Genomic DNA, 21,217 nt, shown 5'->3' with positions numbered 1-21,217 from the left:
TGTTTAAGGGAAGTGTCATCCTTAAGTTCTCCAAACCTCTTACGTTATGACCTTGTCACCCCAGAAGGAATGTCCACTCTCTCATCTGCTATAAAGGATAAGGACCTCCACATTAAAACAATTGGAAATTGAAAATGAAGACATCTGATGACAATCATGTCAGGTCCTGCTTTGCCACCTCCAGGACACGGTCTCTTGAATCCTCTCCGCTGGGATAGATTTCATTCTCTCTGAAGGCCCAGCATTCCTTGCTTTTCTCTTTTATCTCTTAACTCACTGAAGAATAATGATGAGCTTATTTCTGTGTCTGCCTCCCTCTCCTGCCTGGGAGCCCTTGATGGCAGGGAGCAGGTCATATTCTCCATAATACCCCCAGCACCTATTTCAAGGATGGATCAGTTGTTTTTAGACCTTTTGAGATACTGCAAACCTCACTTGAAGTTTTGTCATTTGTCACCGCTTTGCATACAATGAGGTAAGAAAGAACTGGAGGTGTTTGTTCCTCTGCGGCAGTAGAGGCTAAGTTGGTCCTATCAGCCATCACCCATATGCCCCTGACACGCACCTTCTCTTAGTCTTTCCGCACACTCAGAGTCTAAAGGATAGCACACACGCTGGTGATCTCCTGTGTGAAATAAACCATGTGTCAGTTGAGGTCTCTGGGGAAGTCAGGGGCCTCCGTAATAGAGACTTTTCATGAGTTACTGGTCTTGGCGACCAACGAAGATGGAGACTCCACTGGGTTAGAAGGTGCAAGTACTGTGGTGGATTCACTTTTCCCCTTTCCCTTCTTTCTCTCTACCCTTTCCTTTACCCTAGATGTGGTACCAGAGACTCATTTCTCCCTCTCTATCTCAGATGGACTGTTAATGGATTTATATTCTTATGACTTATCAGTCAATGCTCCTACCTTTAGAGAATACATTTAGAGAACTTCCTACATTTTATAAAGGCAAACTTTTACAAGGGTTTCCATTGTTGTTGTTTTATCTTTTTCATTATTATAAAAGATTTAAAATATATTGGCAGTGGCTTCTGTAGCAGGAAAGAGAAATAGAAAGCACAGAATCCCATCTTAAAAATGAAACCAATAAAAAGCAGTGACTGTGGTGTTATCAACCCCAGGACAACTCCATCTCTCTCCTTTCCTCGGTGATCACATTCTCTGTAAGCTCACGGCCATTCACCGTGTCTTCTTTCAGCCATTGTTCAGCCAGGCCACATGACACTTAATTCTCATAATGTGCCTCCTAAATCAGCCTGTCAACTCCTTAATTTTGTCGCTCTTTTCTGAATTTCCTTCATAGGTCCCTTTTCTGGGACCCCAGAGAGTTGGCAGAACACAAGGTAATTCCCATTATATGTTAGGCAGGTCAGCCCTACGTGGTGTCCAGTGATATGGCTAATTTCAACCAAACCCTCTTGCTTTTCTGACAAAGCTCTTGACGTCTTGCTTTTGTAGAAACAATGAGGGTCAGAGAAGGAACACTGATGGGAACATTATATACTTAGTATTTAATGTTATCCTCTTCCTATTGCCTACATTTTTAAAATTTATTTTTTAGTGCATTTCTTGTTTAAAAACACCCGAAAATGTAGGAGTTTAAGTAAAAAATTCAAACTATAACTTACCTAGAAATTTGAGAAATAAGTTAATTTCTCCCACTGCTAAATGAACTCCTTCTAGGGAAGTGAGCTTCTTGGAGAATTAAATAATTATTTTAAAAGTTTTTTGAACTGGAATGGAGTCTATCAAGTCTACCAATTTACATACCACATTCTCAACCCCCTGGCACTAGCCCTGCCCTTCCCTGTGCCCAGTTGAAGAAAGTGGCCACCAGGAGTTCTTTCTGTGTGACTTCTCTATGGCTTGTAATAGCTGGGTAGAATGAAACAAGTTCTGCTTCATGGACTAGAATCCTTTAGACCAGGAATTGGCGTCAGAAACAAAGGCACATACATATGGGCAGGACATCGTGTTAGCTAAGCCTCAGGAGCGCTGCATATTGGGTGATGGTGGACCCAACTCATAAAACCTGGTGTCCAAGTGAAGAAGGAGAAGGGAAGTAGTATCACTTGAATACAAGCAAAGCTCTGAATAGCTTCAAATGATTGCTCCTGGAGAAAGGAAAAAAATTTAGATTCTTTTTTGGGTGAGTCCCTATTCCCAAATGCTATCTCAGAGTATTAAAAAACTTAGGCAGACTCCTACCGAACCTCTGAAATCTAAGTAAGAAAACATAGACTTTTAGGAGAGGCAGGACCACAGAACAGTGCTGCATTTGACAATGTGAATATTCATAATATCCAATTCATGAATTGATAATTATTTTATACTTCACGGCATGAATCAAAGATGAATAAGATGTCTTGCCTTTTCAAGAACTTTATAATCTAGTAGAAAAACGAAGTAGAAAAAAATAGCTAAGGCATAAGGCAGAATGTGGTAATTCCTGTAAATAAACATAGGCAAAGTAACATAGGAGCATAAAGGATGATGAAATTCATTTCTTTGCTGTGAGAACATGGGTGTAATGGAGGCCAAAGAAAAAGTGTTTGGAAAATCTATAATTCCATGTTCATTGTTTGTCTTTTTACTAAACTATGTTGCCTTGAAGACTGTATGACATTAAGTTGGATAAAGCATGGATAAGATTTTGAAACCTGGATATGTAGGCTGAACAGAAACAGTGGAACAAAGGCATAAGGATGGGAAAATTCAGGACTTGTTCAGGAAATGAAGAGTGATTTAATTTATCTGAAACAGAGGGAGGTCATGGAAAATAAGTTTGGAAAAGTGGACCACAGTTGCCAACTCTTAGAAAAATATAAATGACAAATTCTAGAGTTTAGTTTTTTAAAATATCTATCTATTTATCTATCGATCGATCATTTCTCTACTTATCAGCAGGAAATTGCATGAACAGGGATATATGGGTTGGCCAAAAATTTTGTTTGGTTTTTTTTGTAAGATGTTATGGAGAAACCCGAATGAACTTTTTGCCAGCCCAATATTTAGGAACATTGTTCTTTGAGAGTTTATGTTTGATTATAGGAGGAGGTGACCAGAGGTAAGTACTGCAGTTAAGACATTTTTGCAGTAGTTCAAGGATGATATTGAGGACTTGAACTAGTGGAGTGGCAATGGGAAGGGAAAGAGGAATTTGGAGGTAAGAGATGATTGGCCTTCAGTGGAGCTCTGGCTGGCTGTGGAAGCTCAGGCTAGTGACCATATAAGTATGATACCAGGTTTTGACCCTAGATAACTAAGTAACTTGTAATAGCATTTTGGTGGAAGCCAGATAACTTCTATGATGAAACATCTCTACCTGGGTTCAGATCCTTAGATCTTAGTCTACCTGGCCAGTCTGTGCCTCAGTTTCTTTCTCTGTCTGTAAGACAGGAATGATAATAATTGTTCTTCTTTTCTAGGATTGTTGTTAGGCTAAATAAGATGATACATGCAAAGCCCTGCAGCCCTTTTCAACAGGGTTCTGTGAGAGAATTAAGCCCTAACACCCCAAGGCACCCATTTCAATGAATTAACTTCTCTTTTCTGCATCTTGAATGGTACTAGCATGTAACACACTGTATAGGGAACCATGGGGCATCTCAGAAAGAAATTAGGGGAGGCTTATTATAAGATTTGGGCTTGTATTAGATGATTTTGAGGACAATTCAAAGAAATCGGGTTCTTAAAAAATTGGGTTTTAAAAAAATCTATCTATGTATCTGCTTATCTATCATCTATCTATCTATCATAATTTCTCTAGCTATCAGCAAGAAATTGCATGAACAGGGATATATTTGGATTGGGTGCCAAAAGAAAGCGAAGGTAATTCCGTCATTGGTATCTTAATAACCTTTATGGCAGAGGAGGGATGAACAAGGCACAAATAGAATTGTTTTTGCGGAATAAGTGATGGCTGCTCGTGTTACCTGCATCAGGGGGAAGCTCGGTCATTTTGGGGGTTGCACAGTGTCTTTATTTTTATTTCCATCACACATGATTATCAAGTGGTCTTGTCATGGAGAGTCCTCATCAGATGCTGATCTTCTGTGAAATTCACAGCAGAGGAAACTCACAACCTAGTTAGTAGCAACAGTTATCTGTAATCAGGGCTAGTTTTCTTTTTTTCTTATCGTATCCTGTGAATAGCTTTGATTTTTTTTCTTTGAGGTTAGTAGAAGTAGAATTATCAAAGCAATGGTTTGCATAATTTATGAGTTTGCATACAAGTTTCCAATTTTCTTTCCGGGAGTGTATCCATTTGCTTTTCTGCTAGCAGTGTATGATAGTGAGATAAATGTTGGGCAATTTCCAGAAAGCCAGTACCTTGAGTGGTTGGAGTGATTTGTTAGAGAGTGACCGAAACCTTCAGTGCTTTTAGTGGTTCTACACGCCTGGTTCTCTCACTAGCTTTTACCGCTGAATTTGCTGGTCACGTGAGGAAGGGTCATTCATATTCTTCCCTTCCCATGTACTCTGCCTTTCTTCCCTCACTAGCAGACCTCTTTCCTTTTTGTTGATTGGGATCACTCATTCCAGCCAACACTGGAACTCACTTTTTTTGTTGTTACCCAGTCCTGGTCACTTTGTCCTCCTCATGTCACTAATTATGAATTGCTAAAGTTCCTTCCTTCAAGTAATCTTTCCCCCAGGTTAAAGGGACAACAAGATGTCTCTATTGAAACTTCTTTCCTTCTCCATTGTCTTTTAGGACTCTCCAGTGTGAAGCTGAGCTTTCAGAAGAATCCCTTATTGCTGCTGCTAGCCTGTGTGTACCAGGTCATCTCTAACCAGCTAGAACATTGGTCTCAAATATTTTTGACCATGACACTCAGTAAGAAACATTGAAATTTTAAACATAAACAAATCATAACAAATATGCATAAATGCATGTTCATATATATACACATATACATATAAATGTATGTATATATATACATATGTATGTAAATATACACATATTTGCATGTTCATATAATAAATGCATGTGTATATAAATATATATACACACTGTATAGTTGGAACGAAATTTCATAAAATAAGTGTCTTTACTACATGCCTTATGTTCAGATATTTGCTGTTTAGTTTCTTTCATTTAAAAAAAAAAGCCCATCATGACTCCCTAAATTAATGATTTAGCTTCTTAGTGACAGAGGTGTGACTCCTTGGTTAGAGGTTGGTGAGTGGTAACATATAATAAGTGCATTCCTGCATTCCTGTTTTCTCTGTCTTACAATTTCTTCCTTTTTCTTGTACCAAGAAATTTCACCTTGTCTAGTACAGCCCAGCCTTGAGTCTAGGTGTTCATTACTCACCCCCAGATACCTAAGTGAGAGCATTAAATTCAGAATCTCTGATAAGTTCAACCATAACCATAAATTCAGCCTGATCTAAAATGATATTTTCTTCCTCCTTAATTGAATACCATCAACATTTATTCTCATAAATATGGTCCCATATTTTTCCCAAAGCTTGGCAATTATTTACTAATTGTAAATCTATAACTCCTTCTTCTGCATTTGACTTCTTCTGAGGAATGGAGGGTTAGGGCAGGAGGAGAACTGGACACCCTGGGCAAGGTTAGAATCTCAGGATGAGGCCTGCCTTTAAGTAAAAGAGAAAACATCTTTATTAGAAAAGGAAGGAGGATTTCCTTCAGTTGCTAAGGTGTTTTTAGAGGGTCTGTAGCTCCTAAGCTTCTGGGTCTTCCCATTTCCAATTCTACTTATCAGCATCCAGCACTTTCCTTATTTTCTGGATACCGCTAAGGCTCTGATGAAGAAATTGGACTTTGTTTTGATTATCTCAGTTTTGCAGCTAAAAAAGGTGGGATTCTTTTAGTTCTGTTAAGAAATTGCCCCCTTTATCCCCTGTTATCCCTTCAATACTACACAGATCAAGAACTTTGCCCAAAATGCATAGGAAATTTCAATATTGAAGTTGACAAATACATATTGTCTATCTACTATGAAAAATGCTCTAGTTTGCCATTTACCTTTAAATTTAATTTTGTGATTTTTGATATACAGAATTTTAAAAACTTATATCAATGCATGCATAGGTATTCCCTTTGTGGTTTTTCATTCAGGTAGTTATTGTAATTATTTTTTAAAAATTCAAATCTTTCAACTGAAAATCTTATGGCTTTCTAAAGTTAATTTTTATGAAGTAAAATTGCACTTAGTCTGAAAAGGTCAACAAGTGCTTTCAATACTATACCCCAATATGCAGCTTATACTGCTGTTTGTTCAAATTTTCATATTATCCACTGACTTTCTTCTCTGGAAGATGAGAGTTTAACTTTCTTACATCACAACCACACAGATTCCTATGCTTCACGTTTATTCTTGGTAATTAAACTGGGCATATGATGCTATATCTGCACTTTGAAGCCAGTTCTCTATTGTCGTCCATCTTTCAGTGTTGCTCTTGAGAAATTTAGTGACATTTTGATTCCCAGCCTTTTGTATGTGGTATGTTATCTTTACCCTCTGAAAGTTTTTAGAAACTTGTTTTTAACCTCAAGTTGCTAAAATTTCACCATGGTGTGCTTGCTTGCTCTATCTATCTATCATCTAATTTCTCTATCAATCTAACTACCTTGTACCTTTTGGTGTAATTTGGGCATTTTGTATACATTCAATTTAGGGATGGGGGGGTATTATCTGATAATTTCATTTCCTTCATTTCTCTGTTTTCTTTGGAAACTTTTAAGCGGAACATAAAATCTCCTAGGCCAGTGATCCAATTTTCAAAACACTTTACAGCCTGTTTTTCATCTTAGTATTTTTGTTCTACTTTCCAGAAAGTCTATACCTTGATTTCCTATACTAAATCTTTTATTAGATTTTTAAAAAGTCAGGTTTATTGGGGTGTCGTTGATACAAAGTAAAAGTTACCCTTTTTAGTGAATAATTTCACATGCTTTGACCGAAGTTACATAATCATTGCTGCAGTCAGGTTGTAGAATGGTTCTTTCACACTCAAAAATTCTTTCGTGCTCCCTTATAGTCAGCCCCTTCTTCCACTTCCAGCCTCTGAAAACCAAACTCCGATCTCTCAAACTCTCATTTTTTGTGTCCCTATGGCTTTGACTTATCCAAAATGTCATGTAAATGGTTTACTTTTCAGAATCTTCAGGTAGCTCCTTTTTGTATTCTGTGTAAAACTTTTAGTTGCAGTCAGTGGGCTTTCTCTATGTTGGCTGTTTGGTTTTTTTTTCCTTTCGGTATTTATTGAGATGATCATACAATTTTTCTTCTTTAATCTATTGATATGGTGAGTTATATTGACTGATTTTCAAATGTTGAATCAGCCTTGCATTTGGAGATAAGCCTTGTCTGGTCATGAAGTGTTCTACTTTTCTGGATTCAATCTGCCAGTTTTTGTTGAGGATTTTCACAACTATATTCACGAGAAATATTGATATGTATTTTTCTTATTTCTAGTTTAAGTATTTTTATGGTTTTTGTATCAGGATAATCTGACCTCAGAAAATGAGTTGGGAAGTATTTCCTGCTCCTCTATTTTCTGGAAGAATTTGTGTAAAATTATTATTTCTTCCATAAGTGTTCAGTAAGAACTCAGCAGTGAAGCCATCTGGGTTTGGAGTTTTCTTTTGGGAAGATTTTAAACTACAAATTCAATTTTCAAAGTTAGAGGTAGGAATATTTAGCTTATTTATTTCTTCTTCAAAGACTTTTGGTAGTTTGTTTCTTTCAAGAAACGTACCCATTTCATCTAAATTGTTGAATTTGTGGGAACAAAGTTGCTCATAATATTCCCTTACTGTCTTTTTAACTTCTCTAGGATCTGTAGTAATGTCTCCTCTTTCATTTCTGTTGTAGGTAGTTTGTTTCTTCCCTCTTTATTTATTGATCATTCTGGCTTGAAGTGTATCAATTTTATTGGTGCTTTCATAAAACTAGCTTTTGGATTTACTGATTTTCTCTTTTCTTTTTTCTGTTTTCAATTTTACTGATTTCTGTTCTTTATTATTCTTTCTGTCTGCTTGCTTTGGGTTTAACTTGCTCTACAATTTCTAGTTTCTTAAGGTGGAAGCTTAAATTTTTTATTTGAGAACTTTCTTATTTTTTAACATAAGCATTTAATGCTATGTACTTTCCTCTAAGCACTGGTTTAGCACATTTTGATAGATAGTGTTTTCATTTTCATTCAATTCAAAATATCTTCTAATTTATTTTCTTAAGATTTGTTTTTGATGTGGACCATTTTTAAAGTCTTTATTGAATTTGTTACAATATCACTTGTTTTATGTTTTGGTTTTTTGCCCCAAGGCATGTGGGATCTTAGCTGCCTGGCCAGGTATTGAACCCACACCCACTGCATTGGAAGGAAAAGTCTTAACCACTGGACCACCAGGGAAGTCCCAAAATATCTTCTAATATTTTCTTGTGACTCCTGCTTTGATCTATGAGTTATTTAGAAGTATGCTGTTTCATTTTGAAATGTCTGGGGATCTTCCAGATAGCTTTCTGTTATTTATTTGTAGTTCAATTCTGTTTTGGTCTCAGAATATACTTGGTTGTATAATTTGAATTCTTTCAAAGTTAGTAAGTTTTGAGTTTTATGCTTCAAAATATGATCTATTCTGGTGAATGTTTTTTTTTTGCACTTGAAAAAAAGTGTTTACTCATTTTTAAAGTGGAAATAATTATTGAACTGCCTCAAGGGATTTTTATGAGGATTAAATGAGGTAACACTTATAAGTGTTTAGGAGAGTCTGGCTTGTGGGAAGTACTCAAAAAAAAAGTTAATTACTTTTATTGTTGTTGTAGTTGTTTTCTTCACCCAAGAACACAATATTTTTTTAAAGTCCCTTTTGTAAGGTTAACATTTTCTTCATATAAATACTGCTTTGGGCTTGTTAAATTTGTTCAAAGTATTTTGTTGTGGCCACTGTTTTGACAATATTGTCTAAAACATTATTTGTTATATATTTAACATATGATTATTTTACTGAAATTTATCATTAGTTCTAATTGCTTTCATACATTTAATTATCTTGCAGTTTTAGACAATTATACTAGTTACAAATATTAATAATTTGTATCTGATTTTTTTGGACATTTTATTTCTCATTTCTCTTTATTTATTTATTTATTTTTCTACATTGCCCCAAACTTCCAAAATAATGTTAATTGTTGGGATAGTAGCAGATGTCCTTGTTTCCTTCCTGACTTTCATGGCAATTCCTCTAGCATTTTACCTTAAGGGTCCTGTTAACTATTGGTTTGAAGAAAACATTTAAAGCCAATAATGTTTATTGAGTTTTACTGAATAAATTGTTGACATTTTATTGTGTAGAGTTTTTACTGAATTATTTATATTGTATATTATATGAATTGATTTTTTTTTTTTTTTTTTTTTTTTTTTTTTGCGCGGTACGTGGGCCTCTCACTGTTGTGGCCTCTCCCGCTGCGGAGCACAGGCTCCGGACACGCAGGCTCAGCGGCCATGGCTCACGGGCCCAGCCGCTCCGTGGCACGTGGGATCTTCCCGGACCAGGGCACGAACCCGCGTCCCCTGCATCGGCAGGCGGACTCCCAACCACTGCGCCACCAGGGAAGCCCTGAATTGATTTTTTAAATATGAAATCATCCTTGTGTTTTCAGAAAAGGCTGAGTTGGTTGTTATGGTGTAAACTGCTAAGTTGACTTGTTAGTTTTTTTTATGATTTGTGTGTTCGTATTCATAAGTAAAATGAATTTATAGTTTTTTCTTTTTAATCTTTGCTAGGATTTGATGTTAGTTTATAATAATGAATTAGAAAGCTCTCCTGTTTTCACTTGTATTGGAAGAGTTTATTTTGCTTGTGAATCATTTATTTCTCCAAAGTTTAAAAGAAGTCACTGTAATTTTTGTAAATGTTTCATAGAATTTGAGAAAGCTCATTTTCCATGGTTATAATGTTGTACATATGTACATGTATTTAATTAACATTATTAACATGATAATTAATATTATACTGATATTATTAAACTCTTTTAGATCAATAATTTTTCACATACTTTATGACAAAAAATTATGTTGATATTTTTTATGAAATTCATTTATGTGTATTCTTTGTGTATTTATGACATTTTCAGCATATTAAAAGTGTAGAGTACATGACATTTTTCACAATAAATTATAAATTTTTATATATTCTATATAAAATATTTCCTACTGTACCCTTAAATAATATTCTCTTGGATTCTGCTTTGTCTAATCCAAATATTTCAACTCCCACTTTATTTTTCTTCTTGTTTTTCTGATGTATCCATGATAATTCATTGATTTTTAAACTTCCTATGTTGTTTTTCTTCAGGTGTGTATACTTCTGTATTTCAAACAGCACACCATAGTGGTATTATTGTTAATTATTCTCATTGACACATACATAGACTCTGTATTTTAATAGGTGAGATTCATACATTTATGTTTATTGTCATAACTGACAAGATTTTTCCTGTCTCTCTTATCTTGTTTTATGTTTTATAATATTTGTGATATCTTGCTTTATTCTTCTCTTTCTTGTTTTTCTTTTTTTTGTTTGTTTTTAACCTCAGCTTTTTCCTCAAGTGACTTAGAGGGTAAATAACTCATTTTTATTATCTTTAAATGAAAATGTCATTATCTTTAAATGAAAATGCCTATTTTATGCTAATTATTTAGCTAAAGAGTGAACATTATTTATTTTTTATTATTTTATTCTTATTTTATCCTAATAAGATTGGAAATATACTTTTTTTATCCTAAGTTTTGTTTATTGAAATTTTTATATTATATTTTTTAATTATAAGAGTAAATTATAACATTTTCATTAAGCTATAATCATAAAATAACTACTTACACATTGTCTTTGATGATAGTTTCAATGATGACTTACTTTTTTTTAAGCCTTGACTTCCCTCTTTTTGCATTCTTCACTTTGATTAATGTTTTAGTTTTCCAGGAGGGATAAGTAAGTTGTATACTTGCTGAGGAGCTTTGCACATGAAGATGTCCTTTACAGCTGAAGAGCGACTTGGCTGGACCCAGAATTCTTGGGTGACAAAATTTTCAGTTTAGATAATACTTATATCTAGGTAGAGCTGTTGCAAACACTAGCCATATAATGACTCATTTAACTCCTCTGTGAGAAAGCTCTTGTCATTATCTCCATTCTGAAGATGGTATAACTGAAGGACAGAAAGCTTAAATAACTTGCTGAAGGAGTCAAAATTTGAACCTGGGCAATTTTGTTTCATAGCCTACAATCATAACCACTACAGCACATGGTTCATTAGATAGTCATTTGGAGATTACTGTATCTTGGGTATTTATAGGTGTTAATTCATTGTCTCTTGGCTTTTAGAGACAATACTACTGAGACAAGTCATATTTTTCTTCACTGGAAGGTAGGTTGTTTTTTTCTTCCCTCTGCCTGGATGAAATATCAAACTATTGGTCCTATGTTTTATATTTTTAGGCAACTTTTCTGTCTGTTAAGTTACCTCGTCTCTGTAAATTTTTCTTCTAATTTTTCATTCATTTTATTGTTCCTTCAGTATTGTCTCCTTTTGGGATTCCTATGTATGTAGGTAGTATATCCACTTATACTTGACTCACACCTTCACTTAACAAACATTTATTGATTATTTACCATGTGCCAGATACCGTGAATACAATGATGATGAAAACATGGCCAGTAGCCTATTAGTCTTGCAGTCTAATTAGAGGGAGGCAGCTCTTAAAAAAATAAACACTATTATAATTTTAAACGTCATTTAATGCAAAATCTGAAGGATGAGTAGACCTAGCCAGTTGAAAGAGTGAAAAGATATGTCAGGCAGAGGGAGAAGAATGATAAAGTCTTCAAGCAGAGTGCACTTGGTGAGTTCTAGGGTCTGCTGAAGGGCAATGAACAATGGGAAGACTATTACAGCATGAGGCTGTCCATACAGTTAGGAACTAAGTAATGTGGGTCTCTGCAGTCTATGTTAAGCTTTGGCTTTTTTAACGAAGGGAAGCCATTAAAAGATTTAAAGTAGTAGAGTCAAATGATCTAATCCAACTAGAGGATTGTTTGGATGGAGCAAGAGGGCATGTAGGGAGACCAGTTAGAAGGCCTTTGCTATTGTCCAGTTGAAAGATGATGATGGCTTGGACCAGAATCTGGCAGTGGAGATGGGGAGAAAAAAAAAGTTTCAGAAACAATTGCAAAGTAAATGCTTTATATTTATGATTTTTAGTAGAAGTGACAGAAACCATCCAAAACTAGCATAACTAACCTAATTATACGATTACAGGGATGTCTCCAAGGAAATGAAGGCATATAGCTGAAACTTAGAAAGGGCCTGAAACCAAGAAGGGACTTATTTTTACTTATTTTTATTTCTCATCTCTGTTTCTAAATTTTCTCTGCCTTCTTCTCTATCTTGCATACTGGCTTCTATACTTAGGGTGGAAGATGGTCACAGCACATTACTCACATTTCTACATCTCCTCCATTCAAAAGGAAGCATGTAACTGAATTTTTAATTTTTTAGTTTCAATTCTAATTTCTCAGGAGCATGATCCAGTTGTCCAATTTGAGTTTTTTCAATTGGATTCAGGGGGAAGTTTTATGAGAAAAATTTGATTCTGAGAACCCGCCACATCAGATGGGGCTAGGGTTAGGGTTAGGAATATACATGAGGAAGTTCCTGTCTAATAGTTTTATTTTTTCATGAAGAAGGAGATGAGGTAGGTTGCTGAGAGACAGTAAGAGAAGGTGGTAGTGTCAAAGACTTGAGGAGACTGCTAAGGTTTGAAATTGCAATTGAAGAAAGCAAGAAACTGAGTACTAGAGAGATTTAGTACAACCCTAGGTAGCATTGAGAGCCCATCTGAGATTATCAACCTTCCATTTATGGGGGAACTAATCTACAAATTGACAGAGGCACAATGAGTTTAGGTATTAGATGATACAGTGATGGACCATGCATGTTAAGGATGAGGAGATATGTGAAGAGAGGACACTTATGGATGGAGAGAAAGTAGAAAGAACAGCATGTACAAAGGCCCTGAGGCAAGGAAAGTTTGGTGGGTTTGAGGCACTAGGAGAAGTCTAGATTGGGCACACTGATTGCAGCTGGAGTCACAGGTTGGGTTTTCTTCCATTCATCACTCACCTCAGTGCCTCTAGTGCTCAACCCAATATCTACTTGTAGCAAACACTCAATGAATACTTCTTGAATGAATCTAGCCTTATCAGTGTTATATCTAGCAATATTCCTTCAAATTTTCTGTCTTCTAGTTGGCTCCCTCCCATAGCTGACAGAGGTGATGGAGGCTTTCAACCTTTTTAAATTATTTTTTATTTTTTAAAAATAAATTTATGTATGTATGTATGTATGTATGTATTTATTTTTGGCTGTGTTGGGTCTTCGTTGCTGCACGTGGGCTTTTTCTAGTTGGGATGAGTGGGGGCCACTCCTCCTTGCGGTACACGGGCTTCTCATTGCAGTGGCTTCTCTTGTTGCCGAGCATGGGCTCTAAGAGTGTGGGTTTCAGTACTTGTGGCACTCGGGCTCAGTAGTTGTGGCACGTGGGCTCCAGAGTGCAGGCTCAGTAGTTGTGGTGCATGGGTTTAGCTGCTCCGCAGCATGTGAGATCCTCCCGGACCAGGGCTCTAACCCGTGTCACCTGCATTGACAGGCAGATTCTTAACAACTGCGCCACCAGGGAAGTCTCTATCCTTTTTCTTATATTGGAAAAATTACTTAAATATTCTGGACCTCAATGTCCTCATCTGTAAAATATAGGTATACTAATAACACCTACCTCGTAGGTAGTTGTGAGGTTTCAATCAAGCAAATATGTAAAGCACTCAGCTTTTGACTTAGTAGTCAATCAATACCTATTACCCAATATAATTATTAATTTTATTGTTGTTATTGGGTATTATTTCAGTCTATGAGATTACCTGTGTTCTGTGTTCATGTTACTGTCTTGCCCGGAAATCTTTCAGTTTCACTGGACATTTGTAATTTGGAGGACACCAAACACCATTTTCCCATTTTAATTGTATCCTGAGCTCTCCTTTGAGATATTAGCCCTCCCCCATTCTGAGTCCAAGTGTTCTGAGTGGGATGTCTACTCCCAGTTATAGAGTAGCAACCCTGGAGCCTCTTATGTCAATACTTGTATTTCATTCCCCTGCTCATAGGGAGTGCGGAAGTCCAACCAGAGCTAATGAAATGTACAACAATTTAGGGCTTTTGTCTTTTCTCTGTGGAAACTACTAGAGACCATCACTTTTCACCATAATAATATGAGATGAGGTCGTGAAGTCTGTATCTGTGGGAACCATTGTTTCTATAAGGAGAGCTGAGAGAGCCTTCAAGGGGAGTCTGAAGATCAAGAAGAGCAGAACAGAACAGAGAGAGGCTTAAAAATGAAGTTCTGGGTGGTATTTTTTGAGCCCCTGGATCCATTCTGCCTGAAACTGTTTCTGATCTTTTGCATTATGTGAGCTTACACATTTCATCTTTAGTCTAAACTAGCTTAAGTTGGGATTTTGCCACTTGAATTATACAATCTTAATTTATACACAATTTTCACTGAGCATGTAATTTTGTCCACCTTACATTAAATATATATTGACAGAAATAGAATTATTCTTTCAATAATTTTACCCAGAAATTCCACTAGTGTAATAATCAATGGAAGCTGTGCCATTAGGTATGACATATATTTCATTTTTTTTCTAGTATAAATCAAACTCTGAAGTTAATATGGTCTTGGAATCACTAATATGGAAATTAGTAGCTCTTAATAATTATGCTGTGGTTCTCATGGGCTATCATTGGGTAAATGGTATTTCTGCATACACATTAGTTTTTATTCTGTGGCTTGTTTCACTTTTTAAGTAAAATAAGAACATTACGGGCTTCCCTGGTGGCGCAGTGGTTGAGAGTCTGCCTGCCGATGCAGGGGACACTGGTTCGTGCCCCGTTCCAGGAAGATCCCACATGCCGCGGAGCGGCTGGGTCCGTGAGCCATGGCCGCTGAGCCTGCGCGTCCGGAGCCTGTGCTCCGCAATGGGAGAGGCCACAACAGTGAGAGGCCCGCGTACCACAAAAAAAAGAACATTACTGAAATCTATTACTATCCACTTATTTTAAATCTGAGTTCAACTTTTTGCTATTTAATGTCTATTATTTAATTTCTACCTTTCCATTTTATCCAGATTTTGAGAGACCATGGTTCTTATTATTCACAGAGGGCGTATTTGAAGTGGAAGAAATTTTGGAATCAGACAGAAGTGGGTTCCGGTCTCAGCTCTGCTACTTGATAACTCAGTGAACTTGGACTAGTTATTTAACTCTTTTCAAATTGGGAGCAATTAGAAACTTCCAGAGAGAGAAATGTAGTGAGGAATACTGAGGCAGGGTATGTAAAACTTTTAGTGCACATTAAGAAACCTAAAGGCTTATAACAAGTGTTATTTTCCTTTTCCCAGTTAGTAAATTTAGCTTTGTCTCCAAAGGTTTTAGTGAAAAGGCATGCCTAGCAGATATATTGTTCTTTGAATTAAAATATTAAATGTTTTTCTTCATTTACTAATTTCTACGTGCTCCGTATGAAAGAGCTAATGTGTTTTTAGATGAGATCGGGCGCCTTCAGGGTGGTATGGCCGTAGACTAATGTGTATATAGATTAGAACTTGTTCAAGGCTAATTTGATGTCATGTTTATGAATTACTTGAAGTAGCATATATGTGGATGATGATAGGAATACCTGTATTTCTTACATGTTATACATTTAGAATTATGAAGAGCTTAGAAAATCATTGAACCCCTCTCCTATCATAATGTCCATACATCAGTTTTTCTATATATTCTTTCAGTTCCATTGGAGAATTTTGGCTTCATATTTTTTCACTTATTTTTAAAATTTATATTATTTTGTGTTGCTAACTGTGTAGCTCATAATAAGGAAATTAAAAAAAATATGTGTGCAATCATGCTACAAACTGTGACCCATCCATTTAATATGAGCTGAGAGAGAAGTCGCTTCCCCTGTGTTTTATTCTTATTATTGAAACATTCTTAACATTTGGATCCCAAGTGTGAATAGTTTTTTTTCTTTACAGTATTTTTTGTATTTTGTATAAATGTCTTGAATGGTTTTCATGAGAAATAAATTTTGCTTTTCCCCTGGACCTCAGTTCTAATTTTGACAATCAGAACCCATTTTAAAATCTCCCAGTTACATACCCTACCCAAAGGTCTGATGGCCATGACCTCTTCATGCCAGGATCCCTCTTCAGTTCCCAGGTGGAGAGTGAGCTGGAGTAGCTAAGGAAACTTCTTAAACAGAGGGATAAACATATCCAAGTTTGAATTTGTCTGAATTTTGGTATAGTTACACAAATGACTTAGCTACCCTTTTTTTATTGTTCAAGCTGAATTCAAGAGGCAGAAATAAGCTCCTGAAAGTTGGTGAAGACAGAAGTCTCTAGAGAACAAAACGCTATCACCTGACATGTCTCTTTAGGTGTAATGATAGTTACAATTTATGATCAAGAGGCAAGATGGTGTGATGATTAGAAGCATGGGCACAGAGCTGGAACCCAGAACTGCTACTTCCTAAGTTGGGAAGGGAGCCTCCCTGTGTACTTCTGTGAAATGGAGACAAAAAACAGGCCCTACCTCATGGATTCTTGGGAGGAGAAGTAAAGATAAATAAAATACATGCACTTAGAAAAGTGCCTGGCATGTTGTAAATGCTCAAAAAATTATAGTTGTGTTTATTGTTATTGTTTCTTGATATTTAATTAAACAATACTCTGAACAGAAACTTCATATTAATAAATAAATTCAAAATATGTTAATTACAGGTAAATGTAATTTTAGGATTCCAGTAAATTTAGTTATATGGAAATCAGTGAGAAGATATTTTATATTAATTCACATTCATTGAAATGATGATTGTTGAGTCGCACGTAAATTTTTACAGAAATCTCTTCATAAGCACAGATAAAAGCACTTTACAAACAAGAGACTTAAGGAAAAAAAGAGACAAAGGCATTTTTACTTCCAATTTATTCTCCTGTAAACTGAATCCTATGCCCGGCTAGAACTATTCCTGTTCTCTCCTTAACTCCTCTCTTAACCAAAATTCTTGAAAGAATCGCGTCTACTTGAAGTTACAATTTATTACCCGCACCTTTCTTCTGGACCTAAGGTAACATCATTTCACTGCTCCTCTGCAGCTTCTCTTGCAGAAGCCACTGAAAAACCTGGAACTACTAAAACCCAACAAATCCTTTTTATTCGTTACTGATGGAGGCTTCAAAGCATCCAGCAGTGTTTGCTTTTCCTTCTTCTTGAAACTCTTCTCCTCCCCTGGCTTCCTCTTTTCTATTTTTTCCCTACATCTTTATGCACTTCTTAATCTTCTCAGACACCTCTTTTTGTAGCAATGCTGTCAATTTTTCATATTCCTCGGGATTTGTATCTCGACCATCTCATTGTTAGACTCTCCTTGGTTGATTGGATCCAAGCCAATAATTTCAGATTTCACCTAAAGCGTCCCAATTTATATGTCTCAATTTATGTCTGTTTATATTTCTGTCTCTTAGATACCTCGGTGCTCCATAAATATCTCAAGGTCACTGTGACCTCAACTAAAACTCAGTATTTTTCTTCCCACTCCAAAGTTGCTCCCACATTAAATCCGTGGGGCTCTCACTGTTGTGGCCTCTCCCGTTGTGGAGCACAGGCTTCGGACGCGCAGGCTCAGCGGCCATGGCTCACGGGCCCAGCCGCTCCGCGGCATGTGGGATCTTCCCGGACCGGGGCACGAACCCGTGTCCCCTGCATCGGCAGGCGGACTCTCAACCACTGTACCACCAGGGAAGCCCACACATTAACTCTTATTTAGAATGGATGATTCTACCATGCTCATCTAAGTTAGAAACCTTGAAAGAACACTGGATTGTTTCCTGCCCACTTTCCAATATTTCCCATTGGTGTCCAAGACCAGTTGAATCTGCCTTTTAAATTATTTGACACCAACCTTTCCTTTACATCTACAGCCTACTTTTGCTTTGTTTGGGTTTGTTTTTTCGTCTTTTACTTACACCATTACAACAACCAGTACACTGCAGGGCAAGAGAAGGCCATAAAGGTAACTGAAGAACATTGGATTCTCAGAGAAAAAGAAACTTAGATAGGTAGAACCTTTAATGTAAAGTGGGAATAGGTTGTTAAGTTGGCATTTGACTGAGAAATTTTACAATAAGATGAAACCTAGAGCTTCCCAGGTTCATCCTCGGCCCCTGTGGCTGTACCTTTTGGTCTTTCTGGCATGGGGCCGTTTCTTCCTGCAGTGCCTGAAGCCACGATGCAGTGTAGCTGGTGAATGCTCAATAAATATGAGTTAGGCTGAAGGAAAAGAAAAGATGAAATCTTGAGCTGCTGTCACTGAAATGTGTTATCCCAAAGGTCAGGGAATAATTTAGAGGTGATAGTCGTGTTTGAATACTCCTGAGGGGTTGTCTGTTCTAACGAACAGTCATGCCACTCAATTAAATTAATTTCAAAGGTATCTGTCAATTGTGTACTAAAAATTCCACAGTGGTCCAACCCACATTTTCATCCATATCTTCAACTTTTTCCAACCAATCAGCATGATTAATTCATTACTAAGAATACATCTTGGGTTTCTACTCTATTTTTTACTCAACTGTTTGCTTTGTCAGAAGGCCTTTAACCCTCTATTCATTCTCACCTACCAAGATCCTACCTGGCACACGAGAGACTTTAAGATGTCACCTCCTCCAGGAAGACTTTCCTGATCCTTCTGCTGAATGAAAATTTCTTTCCTCTTAGCTTCTCTGACACTCTGTACCACTTTCATGGCACTTATCACAACCTGCTCTGTACTATAATTATTTGTGTACTGGCTCATCTTACCTATCAGAGTTTAAGCTTCCTGAAGTCAAGAAATTTCTCTTATTTTTGTCCTTCCACCCTTCCCCAAGCAATGCTTGGTATAGTGTTGCTATTCAATAGGTATAAAATTGAAATGAGCTATGAATTTTGCCATTAATAAGTTTCTTGAGACCTGAACTATCAGATACACACATGTCTATGCCTTAATCTGTGCTAAATTGTATGGAACGTCCCTATCTTCTTTCAGCTATGTACTGAAAATCTCTATTTTCAAAGCTACTAAACAACAGCTTATTAAAACAACAACAAGAATAACCATAAAGATTTTTAAAGTAGCAATCTCTAGACTTCTTAGCCCTGAAATATCACCATGTTGAAAGAGGCAATAAGGTGTATTGTCAGTAGCACAGACTCTGATCTACAACTGCTTGGGTTTGAATCTTGGCTCTGCCACTAAGAAGCTATGTGACCTGAGTAAGCTGCTAAACCTGTCTGTGCCTCGCTTTCAGCATGTGTAACACAGGTATTATAACAGTATCTACCTCACAGGGTTGGTGTGAGAATGAAATGAGTTAATCTAAGTAAAGTGCTTAGAACAGTATCTGGCACATGGTTAATGCTCAAGTGGCTTTAGCTATTACAGTATTATTATTATTATGAGTGCTCAGTTGTATACGTCTGCCCCTGCTTTGAAAGCACGAACTTCTAAATGATTGATTCTGTGTTTTCTTGGTCTTTGTATTTCAAGTGACCAGCACAGTGCCTGGTGACTAGTAAACACTGAAAGGGAAGAGACTGAAAGAAAATCTCTCCTTGTCCTGGAGGTGAACATGAACTTGTTCGCTGTCATGGGTATCCAAAGAACTTTCTTTTCCTGCTCTCATCAACCTCATATTTAACCTTGCTGGTTTTCATTTATTTTATAATTCAATCATAATGAATTTTAAAATCCATTCGAACTTCCAAGGATCTCTGGAGACTTGCCTCATCAGTCTGACATCACATTCATTTACATTTCTTGTTTTTTCATTTTCTTGTATGAGGTCTAAGAATTGTTCCAATAAAACACTTTTAAGATTGCATTACACATACTGTGTGCTATTTATTCCTGGCTCCACGTTCAAATTCACAAGCAAGGAATTGTGTATGCCCTGATCAACTATTACAAACTGTAATGCTATATCCATTATGATTGAAAAAAAATTGGACCGGGGTTATTCTTTGGTAACCATCTAAGCTAATAGTTTAAATGGAAAATATTTATGCAAAAAACTTAGCCAGTTCAAGTTCAGGGAGATATTAGAGGCCATCCAGCTTGATCATTCTCCCATGATGGTAAGTTCTTCAGTAGCTTCCGTGATAAATAATGATCTGTCTTTCGCCTGGATTTTTCCAGGAAGAGAGAACACATTACCCCAAAGTCATCTTCTTCTTTTGGTGGGAAATTTTAATTGGTGGCAAATTATTTCTCATATTGAATATAACCCATTGCTCTCAAAAATAACATAGTTTAAAGCAGATCCCCATCTTCCATGATGGTCTTCAAATATTTGAGAACAGGTATTTTATTTCCTGACATATTATAAATCAACAGATTGTACTGATGGAGCTCAAGAATTTTTAGACCTAGAAGACACATAAATATAATTTAATCCTATTATTTTACAGATGAAGAGATTGAAAAGAAGAAAGGTTGTGTACTCAGCAATCAGCCTAATTTACAATTTTATAATTTATTATAACATATACAATTTTATAACTGAGTATAATATACACAATTTTATAATATATAATATAATTTGCTGTAACAAATACATTGTGCACACATTTTTATTTTATTCCATAAATAACATTGAAGACCTTGTTCAACTATAGCCAATTCATTCTCCCACCTCCCTCCTCAGAGGCTACCGCTAACCCATGTTGTTATGTAACATTCAAACATATTGTATCAGTTAGTGTTCCAGCAGAGAAACAGAAGCACTTTGGGTGACATGGCATAAACGATTTATGATGGGGATCTGATTTTACACGGTTGTAGGCGCTGTCGAAGAAGTGAAAGCCTATTGCCTCTGCATCTGGGCCCAAGTCATCGTAGGTGAGTAAGACTGGCAGTCAGGAACGTGAGCTAGACATGAAGTGGAGCAGAATGGCAAATCAAAATATAAGTCAGTCCCTCACTCCCTCCCACCTTGGCAGTGCTGGTGAAATAGAAGGAGCTGGTGCCCTTTGCCATGAAGCTGCACACATACCTGGCACTGGCCTCGGAGTAACTGAA

The sequence above is a fragment of the Tursiops truncatus genome, chromosome 17, assembly GCF_011762595.2.
Source record: "Tursiops truncatus isolate mTurTru1 chromosome 17, mTurTru1.mat.Y, whole genome shotgun sequence".
NCBI classification, from domain to species: domain Eukaryota; kingdom Metazoa; phylum Chordata; class Mammalia; order Artiodactyla; family Delphinidae; genus Tursiops; species Tursiops truncatus.
This window is presented reverse-complemented; position numbering follows the sequence as displayed.